Raw genomic sequence first — 14848 nt, 5'->3', positions numbered from 1 at the left:
TTGAAATGCCCCATTAGTAGAGCCTTCTTGCGTTCCCATATCCTCCGTATCGCTTCAGAAAGTATTCCGTTCTTCCTCCAATTGTGAGCTGATGGTCAGTAACAAACCCTGAGTGTTATTTTAGTCTCTGCATTAGAAATCTCCAGCCAGACTATTTCACTGCGCAATTTTCCCCTTCCTACAGGATGTACTTCCTTTACCTCCCGGGTGTCTCTGGCATATAGGAGTACATAGAAACATAGAAGATAGGAGCAGGAGTAGGCCATTCGGCCCTTCAAGCCTGCTCCGCCATTCAATGAGATCATGGCTGATCATCCAAATTCAGTACCCTGTCCCTGCCTTCTCCCCATATCCCTTGATCCCTTCAGCCTCAAGAAATATATCCAACTCTTTTTTGAATATATTTAATGAACTGGCCTCCACCGCCCTCTGTGGCAGAGAATTCCACAGGTTCACCACTCTCTGGGTGAAGAAGTTCCTCCTCATTTCAGTCCTAAATGGCTTACCCCTTACCCTTAGACTATGACCCCTGGTTCTGGACTCCCCGGCCATCCGAAACATCCTTCCTGCATCTAGTCTGTCCAGACCTGACAGAATTTTATAGGTTTCGATGAGATCCCCTCTCAATCTTCTAAACTCCAGTGAGTATAAGCCCAATCGACACAATCTCTCCTCATACGTCATTCCTGCCATCCCAGGTATCAGCCTGGTGAATCTTCGCTGCACTCCCTCCATGGCAAGAACGTCCTTCCTCAGGTAAGGTGACCAAAACTGCACACAATACTCAAGGTGCGGTCTCACCAAGGCCCTGTACAACTGTAGCAAGACATCCTTGTTCCTGTACTCGAACCCTCTTGCTACGAAGGCCAGCATACCATTTGCCTTCTTAACTGCCTGCTGCACCTGCATGCTTACCTTCAGCGACTGGTGCACAATAACACCCAGGTCTCTTTGCACTTCCCCTTCTCCCAATCTATTGCCATTCAAATAATAATCTGCCTTCCTGTTTTTGCCACCAAAGTGGATAACCTCACATTTATCCACATTATAGTGCATTTGCCATATTTCTGCTCAATCACCCAACCTGTCCAAATCGTACTGGAGTTTCACGACATCCTCCTCACAGCTTACCCTCCCACCCAGCTTTGCGTCGTCTGCAAATTTGGAGATATTACATCCAATTCCCTTGTCCAGATCATTAATATATATTGTGAACAGCTGGGGTCCTGGGACCGATCCTTGCGGTACCCCACTAGTCACTGCCTGCCACTCGGAAAACGACCCGTTTATTCCAACTCTTTGCTTTCTGTCCGCCAACCAGCTCTCTATCCAAGTCAATACCTTGCCCCCAATCTCATGTGCCTTAATTTTGCACGCTAATCTCTTATGTGGGACCTTATCGAAAGCCTTCTGAAAGTCCAAATACACATCCACTGGTTCTCCCTTATCTATTTTACCAGTTACATCCTCAAAAAATTCCAGTAGATTAGTCAAGCATGATTTACCTTTTGTAAATCCCCCCCTATTTACTCTATCCTTCCTGAGCATTCTATACTCCCCCTTCACATCCCCTCCCCACCCCTCCGCTGCCACCTTGTTGTATCCATCCCCATTTACTGGGCTAAGCCATGTTGGGGTAATCCCTCCTACACCGTAGCTCCCGCTGCGCAGCTGTCTCTAACGCATGTATTTTGTGCTCTCACATTGGGCCGTATTTTGCGACCCCTACGGGTGCATACGCGGCCGCGCGCTTTCCGGGTTTAGGCAGGCAAAGCACATGCACTAAAACCCGGCACTTGCGATCTGTCAAGAATCCTCTGGACAGATCCTCGGCATCCCCGGGAGACGGGCCTCTTCGGGTGGAGAGTGGCGCTATTTGCCCAACTTCCGCCCGCTGACTGCCTGTCAAATTCTTACGCCTGGTAAAAGCAGGCGTAAGGCCTGCTTTTACCAGCATAAGAGTTTTAAAAAATAGAAAAATAAAATTTTATCACTCATTTATAAATTAAAAATATTCTTCAATAAGGTAAGTTTATTTTTAGCTCTGTGAAAACACATAGGCCCAGAAATTCGGGTCCCAACGCGTGCGTACGCACTGGGTACTCACGCGTAGGCCCAACGAAAGTGCCAGTTTCGTGCATGCACTGCGCATGCGCAGGAAACTGGCACTTCCGTTCCCCTGAAAGAAGGGGTTGACAGGTGGAACACGTGCGCCGGAGAGGCAGCGCGTGCGCATCGAACTTACGGTTTTTTTGCAGGTTTCTCCGGGAGGGTAAGTCTCCAGCAGTTACACTTTTAAAAAGCAGGTGCAAGGCCTGCTTTTAACAAGGTAAGTGGTGAATTAATTAAAATTAAAACATTTTTTCCACAGGTTTATTATTTTTAAATAATTTAAAGAAAGGTAAGTTTATTTTTAGCCCTGTTAGAAAATGTAATTAATTTTTTTTAATGTAAATTATTGTTTAAAATAGTTATTTCATGTAATTTATAGTTATTTTAAAAATGTGATTAAAAAAAAAATTATTTGAAGTTTTAGTGATGTTTTGGGGCTTATAGTATTTATAGGTTTGACAGCTCTTCCTGTCAAACTTATGAATGAAGCATTCCCTGCTACCATTGGCTCTCCATGGCACACGCGATCCCAGGGGACGCATCGAACTAACTGCGCCCCTGGGATACGCAAGCACTGCGCGCCGGCAGTTGGAGGAGGCCCAGGATCAGAATCCCACGCGGGCCCACAGCTCAACGGCCGGCGCGCTAGGTGAGTGCAGGTCGGAGGCTTGCACCCACGGGAAGCCCCTGACCCGAATTTCTGGGCCATTATTTTTTCCCCCCAAAATTACATTTTTGTTTAAAATATTTAATTAAGTGGCATTTTAATTAATTTTAAATATGTAATTTAAAAAAAATGTATTTCATGTGTTGTTGTACATACGGAACTCCAATAAGTATGAATGGGGATTCCCTTCTTTTATTGGTTGGGCCGGCCCACGTGATCCCAGGGGCACCTACGAACCGCCTGCGTCCCTGGGATATGGGGACTTCTGCCCACACAGACCCGGAGAGGTCCAGGATCCCAAGCCTCTGTATCTCCCGGGCCACCAGGTAAATTCGTAGAGTTTTTGCACGTCGGAGACATTGCCCGCGGGAAGCCCCCAATCGCAAATGTTGGCCCAATGTTTCTCACATTCATATATTAACACTTTAATAAAGATTTCTCTTCTCCTTGTGGCTTCAGTGCCTGATTGTTGCTGGACGCTGGCTCCAGGATTTCAGGATTTCAGCCTTGTCTGAGTCAGAAGTTCATAATTTCAAGTCCCACCCCAGAGACTTGAACACATAATCCAGGCTGACACTCCCAGTGCAGTACTGAGGGAGTGCTGCACTGTCAGAGGTGCCGTCTTTTTGATTAGATGCTAAACCGAGGCTCCATCTGCCCTCTCAGGTGGATGTAAAAGATCCCATGGCACTATTTGAAGAAGAGCAGGGGAGTTCTCCCCAGTGTCCTGGCCAACATTTGTCCCTCAACCACCATAAATAGATTATCTCAATGCTGTCTGTGGGATCTTGCTTTGCACAAATTGGCTGCTATTTTTCCCTACAGTACAACAGTGACTACACTTCAAAAGTAGTTCATTTGCTGTGAAGCACTTTGGGATGTCCTGAGGTTATGCAAGGCGCTATAGAAATGCAATTTTTTCTTCCTCTTCTCCCTGAGCCAGTGAATTCCTGCTGACTACCCTCCAGTACTATATCATTATTATTATTATTACACCAGTTGGCCAGCATTTGTTTACATATTATACTTTGAGTAAATTCATCTCCATACCAACCACCAGATCTACCACACTCAGAACATCTCTTTACAACACCTATTGCTAAGTTTTGAGGTGAGAGGTGATTCAGACATGTGTTTCTGTGCACCTCTCTCTGATTTCTCCCTTCGGGTTATTTTTATAATAATAATAATGTCATTTTCTGCGGTAATGGGTTATTTTCAGAATAAATGGAATGGTTTAGAAAAGTTGTATTGTACCTTAGCAGAGCAGGAATGCAGAGACTAGCGAGGAACACAGAGGCAGACATCGTAAAACATTTAAACTGGATGGTGGCAGAATGCGGCATGGCAGAGAGGTAAGTGGATCCTAAATGAGACTAATATAGTACTGGAGGGTAGTCACTGGCTCAGGGAGAAGAGGAAGAAAAACTTGCATTTATATAGCACCTTGCACAACCTCAGGACATCCCAAAGTGCTTCACAGCCAATGAACTACTTTTGAAGTGTAGTCACTGTTGTACTATAGGGAAAAATAGCAGCCAATTTGCACAAAGCAAGATCCCATGGACAGCAATAAGATAAGTGACCAGATAATCTCCTTTTGCTGGTTGATGGATAATTGTTGGCCAGCCCACCAGGGAGAACTCCCCTGCATTTCTTCGAAATAGTGCCATGGGATCTTTTACATCCACCTGAGAGGGCAGATGGGGCCTCGGTTTAACGTCTCATCTAAAAGCCGGCAGCTCCGACAGTGCAGCACTCCCTCAGTACTGCACTGGGAGTGTCAGCCTGGATTATGTGTTCAAGTCTCTGGGGTGGGATTTGAATTCATGAACTTCTGACTCAGACAAGGCTGAAATCCTGAAATCCTGGATCCAGCGTCCAGCAACAATCAGGCACTGAAACCACAAGGAGAAATCTATATTAAAGTGTTAATATATGAGTGTGAGAAACAATCAGCACAAAATACATGCACTAGAGACAGTCACGCAGTGGGAGCTAAGGTGTAATAGGGATTGTCCCTACATGGCTTAACATGGTGAAGGGGGAGAACAGAACGTTCAGGAAGGATAGAATAGATAAAGAGGAGGTGTGGTGTCGTTCTACATGCCAGAGACACCCGGGAGGTAAAGGAAGTACATCCTGTAGGAAGGGGAAAGTGCACGGTGAAATAGTCTGGCTGGAGATTTCTAATGCAGAGACTAAAATAACACTTGGGGTTTGTTACTGACCATCAGCTCACAATTGGAGGAAGGACAGAATACTTTCTGAAGCGATACGGAGGATATGGGAACGCAAGAAGGCTCTACTAATGGGGCATTTCAATCAACCAAGTATAAACCAGGAAGTGGTCCAGAGTCAGAATTAGTAAATGTAATGTAGGATATCTTCTTGACCCAGTGCATCAGCGAGAATAGGGTAGATACCGAGAAACTGCTTCACACATACATACCTAAGATTTAATTGTAATTCACATAGCATGACACGCAAGGTTCATTGAGAAAATCAGAAATTAAATGAGGAAGCAAAATTCGTGCTAAAAAGCCCGCAGGAAGAAGGAGGTGGGGGAAGTGGCTCTTGGTAGATGACAGAAATTTCAGAAGCACATCAAAAGCGTCATTAAAGGGAACTGGAATGAATAAAGCCACAGATGCTAAACATAACAGCAAGAAATTCCTCTGGTACTACAACAGCAAGAGGGTAGTCAGGGAGGGAGCGAGAACCTGAAAGGATGCCAATGAAACTGAGGATGAAGAGAGAATATTTGTAATAATCAATGAAAGCTTACTTGGAGTGATCATTATAAAAGACTTCAGCAATGTCCTCCTGTGATGAAAGTGATCAATACAGACTTAAAGACCTGATCATCAACAAGGTGGAGGTTCTAGCCAGGCTTAGAGGGCTCAAAACAAACATATCCCCTATTCCAAGGGATTAAGGGAGACATGGGATGACATTTGTGAAGAGCTAATGATCATGAGAAAGTTAGTGAATTGGTGGAGATTCCATTAGTGGGGAAACAAGCTAACATAGAAAGGGGGCCAATCTCAACCAGGCAACTGCAGACCCATCAGTGGAACGTCACAATACCTGGTAAAATAATGGAATTGATCACCAGGAGGGAACCTACTGAAGCTCTGCATGAGGATAATCTAATAAATAACAGTCAACATGGCTGCAGAAGAGGATAATCCTGCTTGACTGAACTTGATTTTTGTGGTATCTTGAGGTGGCCATAGATGGAGACGGACACCGGTTAACTCCGTAACATGGTTTAATCAACACTTGCACATAAAAGCTTCTGCCATGAGGCAGCAAAACAAAGAGTACAACCAGTACAGACCAGACTTAACTCAGGAGACCAATTGCCACAGCACCACCTGGTGGATCAGGTTACTCATAACCTCCCAGGTTACTACACTCCTCCCCACTTAAGATTGCCGTATGCAATTCTTAAACAATAACCCTTACTAGGTACTATGTTTTAATTAACCAGTATGCTCTAACCATGGTTAACCCCTGACTAATTTAACAGGTTTGTATAAGTCTTTCTGGTTGCTGGCGAATCCTTTGTGAACGTCTTAATTCCACTTCTGGTGGATTCTCAGATTCACTCGCACTTGAGATTGTAGTAGTCTCTGATGTTGGTTTTACTCTGTCCCGCTGTGGCCTGGCAGTACCAGTGTCCACTGGCACCTTATAAGCCGTGCTGGGTCCTGGAACAGCCTCCTCTACTGCCCTTTGTTCCATCTGAGGCAGTTCCCCCTGCTGCCGGCTGAAAAGCTGATCCACATGCCGACAAACCCCTCGACCATCCCCTAGTAACACGGAGTACGACACAGGTCCTGTAATGTCCTGGATTAGTCCTGGTATCCATTTAGGTCCATAGCCAAAGTTCCGGGTGTACACAGAGTCCCCTATGGCGAAATGGCGAGCTTTAGTATGTTTGTCATGGTACGCTTTGTGGTTTGTTTGTTTTGTCTCAACCTTGCTTTTGAGATCTGGGTGTATCAGGTCTAACATGCACCGCAACTTTCTCCCCATCATCAACTCAGCCGGAGAAAGCCCCGTGGTAGCTTGGGGTGTTATACGATAACTAAACAAGGCTCTATTGAGCTTGGTCTCCAGGGTGTCACCTGAACTCTTCCTCATTAGCTCCTTAAAAGTCTGCTTGGCTAACCCATTTGAGGCTGGGTGATATGGAGCCCAGGTGACATGTGTGATTCCATTCCTTACCATGAATTCTTTGCTCCCTTCACTAACAAAACACTGTGCATTGTCGGATACAATCATTTCTGGAATACCATGCGTGCTGAAGCTGTTCCTGAGACAATCCAGTGTGGCATCAGTCGTTGCAGAGCTCACTGGATAAATGTCGATCCACTTTGAGTGAGCGTCTACCAGCACCAAAAACATTTTGCCCATAAAAGGTCCCGCATAGTCTATGTGAATTCTCCTCCAGGGTTTGCTGGGCCACTCCCAGGGATGGAGTGGTGCCCCGGCAGGTGCTTTCCTCTGTTCCTGACATATAGTGCATGACTTTACCTTTGACTCAATTTCAGCATCCAAGTTAGGCCACCACAGGTAGCTCCTAGCCAGTCCTTTCATTCTAGTCATTCCTGGGTGCGATTGATGCAACTGTTCCATCAAAGTAGAGCGTCCCCGCTCTGGGACTATGATGCATGCTCCCCATAGCACACATCCATCTTGGACACTGAGCTCGTGCTGTCTCTGTCTGTACGGCGCGAACTCCGGTCCCTCACGGTGACCTGGCCAGCCTTTCAACACATACTCACGGACCCTTGACAGAACGGGGTCCTTGGCTGTCCAGCCCTGGATTTGCGCTGAAGTCATCAGGGGACTGATCTCCTGATCCAGCATCAGGACGTGCTCCTCCGGGGAAGTACTGCGATGAGATTTTGAGAGGGGCAGGCGGCTGAGAGCATCAGCGTTCCCGTTTTCCTTGCCAGCTCTGTACGTGATCACATATTCATAGGCTCTTAGCATTACTGCCCATCTCATTATTCTCTGTGATGCCATTTGAGGCACCGCTTTAATCTCATTCAGTAAGCTAATAAGAGGCTTGTGGTCAGTACTGATTACAAACTTCCTCCCATATATGTACTTATGGAATTTCTTTACTCCAAATATAATGGCCAGCCCCTCTTTATCAAGCTGTGAATAGTTCTTTTCCGCAGCTATGAGCATGCGTGAAACAAACCCGATGGGCCTTTCCGCTCCATCTGGCATGTGGTGGGCCAACACTGCCCCCATTCCATAGGGTGATGCATCGCAGGACATTATCAGCTCCTTCTTCTCGTCGTAATGCACTAACACCCTGCTGGACTGAAGTAGCTCCTTTGACTGCTGAAACGCTTTCGCTTGCTCTGGCCCCCAACGCCATGGCTCCTCCTTTCTCAGCAGTTTGTGCAGGGGTGCCAGCAGCATCGATAAGTTTGGAAGAAACCGGTTATAATAATTCAGGAGCCCTAGATAGGCTTTCAGTTCAGTCACTGAGGTGGGTGCAGGTGCATCCTGCACTGCCCGCACTTTCCCTGGTAATGGATGGAGGCCTGTGGCATCCACCCGATGTCCCAGGAATGTAACTTCCTTCTCCATGAAACTACACTTACTCCGTTTCAGGCGTAGCCCCGCCTCTTCCAGCTGCTGTAGCACTTTGTCCAGTGTTTTTACGTGATCCTGATCGTCACTTCCTGTTAGCAGAATATCATCTAAGTACACGGCCACCTTTGGAATGCCCTGCAGAATGCCCTCCATAGTCCGTTGGAATATCGCTGGGCTAGAACTGACACCAAATGGTAACCTGGCATACATGAACAGCCCCTTGTGCGTGTTCACCGTGACAAACTTTTTTGATTCTTCATCTAGCAATATCTGCTGATACGCATGACTCATGTCCAGTTTGCTGAATCTTTCTCCCCCAGCGAGCGATGTTAACATGTCCTCCATTCTCGGAATGGGGTACTGTTCCAGTGATGATACCCTGTTCACTGTTAACTTATAGTCACCACACACACACCCTTACGTTACCGTCGGGCTTCAATACCGGGACTATTGGTGCCGCCCAGTCTGAAAATTTCACTGGTTCTATTACTTTGTCCTTTAGCAGGCGATCTAGTTCCGCCTCAACCTTGGTTTTCATTGCAAAAGGTACCGACCTTGGTTTAAAGAAACGAGGCGTGGCATCACTGGCTACATGAATCTTGGCTGTGGCTCCCCTTAAGGTGCCCAGTTCGTCCTTGAACACTAACTCATGCTTCATCAGCACTTCTTGCAGTGCCTCTGTACTGTCCTCCATTTTATTCATTGCCTGCCAGTCCACACTCAACTCACTGATCCACCCTCGCCCTAACAGGTTTGGCCCTGACCCTGCTACCACTACCACCGTAAGCTCTTTGGTGACTCCTTTGTGTTCCACTTGTACTTCGGCCGCCCCCAAAATGTCCACCTTCTGTCCTGTGTAGGTTTTGAGACTAATGGGGCATGTACCTAGCTCTGGTACTTTTGCTTCCCCCCATAGCTTGGCGTACTCAGTCTGCGACATTATGGTTACACTACATCCGGTGTCAATCTCAAACTTTACTTGACCTCCGTTCACTATCAAATACTGAGTGAGAGGGGGTACGTTGGGCCTTGAAGTGTCTATACTGTATATAGTGAAAACCTCCTCACTAGACTCACTAGGCTCTTCCTCTTGTATGTAATTTGCCCGCTTTGTGTACTTCTCCCTCCCCCCTTTAGCATGCTTTGCCCCTTTAGCACTGCTTCTCTCACTCACTGCCCTTTTACAGACTTTCTTTAAGTGCCCTATTTTTCCACAATTGTGGCACTTTGTCTTTGCAAACCTGCAGTCCTTTGCATAATGGCTCATCCCGCCACATTGGTAGCAATCCCCAACCCCGACTGGTGGACTTTTCGCGCCAGCTTCCATCTTGAAAACAGCTCCTCCCACTGGTTTACTCCATTTCTCCTTGCTCATACTGTTTAAGTCCTTAATGTCCTTGTTAGCCATCTCCATGGCTTGTGCTTTTTTAAGTGCCGTCTCAAACGTTAATCCTTCTTCTGACAGCAACCTTTGCTGTATACTGTCGTCGTTAACTCCGCATACTAGTCTGTCCCTTAACATGACTGTGAGCGTATTTCCAAAATTACAGTCCTGTGCGAGCTTCCGAAGCTCCTCCACATACTCAGTAATGCTTTCTTCCAGCCTCCTAATCCTCGAATTGAATTTCCATCTCTGTACTATTTCACTAGGTTTCGGATTGAAATGATTCTTTAGTAGACTCACCAACTCGTCAAAAGATTTTTCTCCTGGCCGCTCCGGGCTCAGCAGATTCCTCATCCGTGTATAGGTTTGCGCTCCCACACAACTCAGTAAAATGGCCCTTTTCTTTTCAGCACTGTCCACCTCGTTTGCCATAAAGAAATGGCTCAGTATTTCACAATACTCCTCCCAAGACTGCGACTTGCTGTCAAAAGGTGCCACGGAGCCTACCGTTCCTGCCATCCTTGGAGTCCGGTCACTTCAGCCAAAAAATCAAACTCCGTTTCGACTCCCACGGCCTAGCCTCGTGCTTTTCCGACTAGTTTGCTAACCAACCCGAGCACCTCTTCCGAATACTCCATAACTATGACTGATCCACCAAAACTTTTCCGTCCTTTATTCTCGTCGCCATATGTGGTATCTTGAGGTGGCCATAGATGGAGACGGACACAAGTTAACTCCGTAACATGGTTTAATCAACACTTACACATAAAAGCTTCTGCCATGAGGAAGAAAAACAAAGAGTACAACCAGTACAGATCAGACTTAACTCAGGAGACCAATTGCCACAGCACCACCTGGTGGATCAGGTTACTCATAACCTCCCAGGTTACTACAATTTTCTTGAGAAAGTTGTCTGGTAAAGTTAATAAGGCTGTTACTGGAACTGAAAGCAGTGGGAATTCAGCGTAAACATGTGGGTGGATAAGGAAGCGGCTGAAGGAAAGATAGCTTGTTCAGGGAATGACGTTACCGAGTGGCGTGCCCCAGGGAATGGTGCCGAAACCTCTACTGTTTCTGATCCACACTAATGAAATCAATGCAAACTGCTCAAGTTCACAGATGATAATAAACTAGGAAGAGCTGTCGAGCTGAATGAAGCACGCAGGGACCGACAACGGGAGTTAGATAAAATCTGCAATTGGGCACGTCAATAACAGATGAAATTCAATCCACATACAAGGTAGTACACAGTGGTGGGAAAAACAAATGTCACATGAATACTACGGGTGGGATAGATTTGGCTCAAGGTTCGAGAAAGGGTTCGAGATCTTATAGTAGTTTTGTCATGTAGCACATCAAAAACTGTGGGGCAACTATAAACAATGCCAATAGAATGCTGAATTATAATGCTAGGTCAATTGATTATAAGCTAAAAGATGTCATGCTAAAAACAGGGACACTTACAGAGAGGGAAAAGGTACTCCTGCATAGAGCGAAACTGAGCTTCCAACCACCTAACTTCTTCATCGCAAAGACAGTCTGTTTTCACCTCCATAGCATCGCCCGTCTCTACCCCTGCCTCAGCCTATCTGCTGCGGAAACCTCCAGACTAGACTATTTCAATGCTCTGCTCCCATCCTCCATAAACTTCAGCTCATTCAAAACTATTCTGCCCCCATCCTATCCTACTCCCATCACCCCATCTTCACTGACTTAGGCTGGCACCTCACATTTAAAATTCTCATCCTTGTGTTTAAATCATGACCTCGACTCTATCTCTGCAACCTTCTACAACCCTACAACTCTCCAAGAACTCTGCATTTCTTGAAATTTGGCCTCTTGTTCATCACCCATTCCCTTCGACCCACCAGGGAAATTCGTGGCGATTCGCGACTCACGCCGTATCTCTTGCTTGCCAAAACTTGCTGGGTTTTTGACACACTAATAACTGTGTGTGCATTAAACTCACTGTTATTTCCTCAGCAAATTCTGGGCCATTGTTATTTGTACTTCGATGGTTTATTCGCTGCTTTGTCCTGGTTGAATTTTGTGGGTCTGGTAATTTGGAAAGGGCTGTTCTTAGTGCTGTTCTCTCATTGGTGAGTAAATCTCAAACCAGAACACCAAGACCAGTTAGTATCAGCAAGCTGAGATTTGTGCAAAATAAAGGGAACATTTTATACGTTACCCATGAGGCTCCATGGTGTGCACTTAAACAACCCATGGAGACAAAAAGAGACAGAAAATACTCACCATGAATTACTTTGACGCTTTAGTAAAAATGTTAAGAAATGCCATCGAAGTTGGCTCTCCCTTCCTGTTACACTGCCGTGGTGACATCAATAACATCTCAGCGTGGCTCCATGGTAAACAACAGGAGCACGGTCTCGAACCAGTGGGATAATCGCACGAGCCATCCTACCCCAGGTAACGACACAACAAGCCGATAGATAGTTAATAACTGCCACCAATTAGAAAAGGTGCCGAATGGTTTTCGGCTTTTACCTGACACATACCCACAGCAAGTCAACGACCCCTCACCCCTGCATCTAACCTAGGAAAGATCAGATTTCTGGCACCTTGGTATTACATAAAAGACAACATAAAAGGGAATTCAAAAGTCTTCTATAGGCATATAAATAATAAACAGGTAGTATGAGGAGGGGTGGGGCCGATTATGAACCAAAAAGGAGACCTACCCATGGAGGCAGAGGGCATGGCTGAGGTACTAAATGAGTACTTTGCATCTGTCTTTACCAAGGAAGAAGATGCTACCAAAGCCATAGTGAAAGAGGAGGTAGTGGAGATACTGGATGAGAGAAAAATTGATAAAGATGAGGTACGGGAAAGGCTGTCTGAACTTAAAGTTGATAAGTCACCTAGGATGCTGAGGGAGGTTAAGGAGGAAATCGCGAAGGTACTCGCCATAATCTTCCAATCCTCCTTAGATACGGGGGTGGTGCCAGAGGACTGGAGAATTGCAAATGTTACACCATTGTTTGAAAAAGGGTGTAAGGATAAACCCAGCAACTACAAACCAGTCGTTTAACATCGGTGGTGGGAAAGCTTTTGGAAACGATAATCAGGGACAAAGTTAACAGTCACTTGGACAAGTGTGGATTAATTAAAGAAAGCCAGCACGGATTTGTTAAAGGCAAATCGTGTTTAACTAACTTGATCGAGTTTTTTTGATGTGGTAACAGAGAGGGTTGATGAGGGGAATGCGGTTGACGTGGGGTACATGGACTTCCAAAAGGCGTTTGATAAAGTGCCACATAATAGGCTTGCCAGCAAAGTTGAAGCCCATGGAATAAAAGGGACAGTGGCAGCATGGATACGGAATTGGCTCAGTGACAGGAAACAGACAGTAGTGGTGAATGATTGTTTTTTGGACTGGAGGAAGGTATACAGTGGTGTTCCCCAAGGGGTCAGTACTAGGACCACTGCTTTTCATGACATATATTAATGACTTGGACGTGGGTGTACAGGGCACAATTTCAAAATTTGCAGATGACACAAAGCTTGGAATTATAGTGAACAGTGAGGAGGATTGTGATAAACTTCAAGAAAACATAGACAGGCTGGTGAAATGGGCGGACACGTGGCAGATAAAACATTTTGGTAGGAAGAACGAGGAGAGGCAATATAAACTAAAGAGTATAATTCTAAAGGGGGTGCAGGAACAGAGAGACCTGGGGGTATATGTGTACAAATCATTGAAGGTGGCAGGGCAGGTTGAGAAAGCAGTTAGAAAAGCTTATGGGATCCTGGGTTTCATAAATAAAGGCATAGAGTACAAAAGCAAGGAAGTTATGATGAACCTTTATAAAACACTGGTTCGGTCTCAACTGGAGTACTGTATTGTGTCCAATTCTGGGCACCGCACTTTAGGAAGGATGTTGAAGGCCTTGAAGAGGGTGCAGAAAAGATTTACGAGAATGATTCCAGGGATGAGGGACTTCAGTTACGTGGATAGACTGGAGAAGCTGGGGTTGTTCTCCTTAGAGCAGAGAAGGTTGAGGGGAGATTTGATAGAGGTGTTCAAAATCATGAGGGGTCTGGACAGAGAGATAGAGAGAAACTGTTCCCATTGACGGGAACCAGGGGACACAGATTTAAGGTGATTGGCAAAAGAACCAAAGGCAACATGAAGAAAAACTTTTTTACGCAGCGAGTGGTTAGGATCTAGAATGTACTGCCTGAAAGGGTGGTGGAGGCAGACTCAATCACGGCTTTCAGAAGGGAATTGGATAAGTACCTGAAGGAAAAAATTTGCAGGGCTACAGGGAAAGGGCGGTGGAGTGGGACTAGCTGAAGTGCTCTTGCAGAGAGGCGACACGGGCTCGACGGGCCGAATGGCTTCCTTCTGTGCTGTAACCATTCTCTGATTCTACAGGGTATTGGTGTGCTCCTGACCCGAGGAACACAGCTTTAACTCTGCAATTTACTGCACAGTAAGTTCTCAGTCTCAGCTTCATCTTCTGAAAGCAGCAAAATGCTTGCCCAGAGTACAAGAGGCCGAATCATTTCACAGGCTCGTTTATTTTTGAACTTAATTTGTGCCATTTTAATCCTACTTACGGTAACTGGGGTACGAGAATGTAGTGTGTGTGGGCTGGGGAGTTCTAATGCTGTAAGATGGGCGAGTTCTGACCTTTTCATTGATCTCATAAATAGTTCTGTATTTAAAATGTGAAAGATGATCAAATTCTTGTACATAAACACCTTGTTTTTCATACAATGAATCTTTATCTTAAAATAGTCTACCTGACTTATACATAAACCAATTGCCAAAACCACTTCTTGATGGATACTGGTAAACCAGAAATCGACATTTGTCCTGCTATTTGAAAGAAAAAAACTTGCATTCAGATAGTGTCTTTGATATCCACAGAACATCTCAAAGTGCTGCACGCCAATGAGGGGGGATGATAGCATAGTGGTTATGTTACTGGACTAGGAATCCAGACACCTGGACTAATAATCCAGAGACGCGAGTTCAAACTCCCACCATGGCAGCTGGGTGATTTAAATTCAGTTAATTAAATAAACCTGGAATA

Source organism: Somniosus microcephalus, chromosome 27 (assembly GCF_052327205.1).
Source record: "Somniosus microcephalus isolate GS21.2 chromosome 27, FLI_Smic_1.0, whole genome shotgun sequence".
Classification (NCBI taxonomy): Eukaryota; Metazoa; Chordata; class Chondrichthyes; order Squaliformes; family Somniosidae; genus Somniosus; species Somniosus microcephalus.
The sequence above is the reverse complement of the archived record's forward strand: the minus strand, read 5'-3'. Positions refer to the sequence as shown.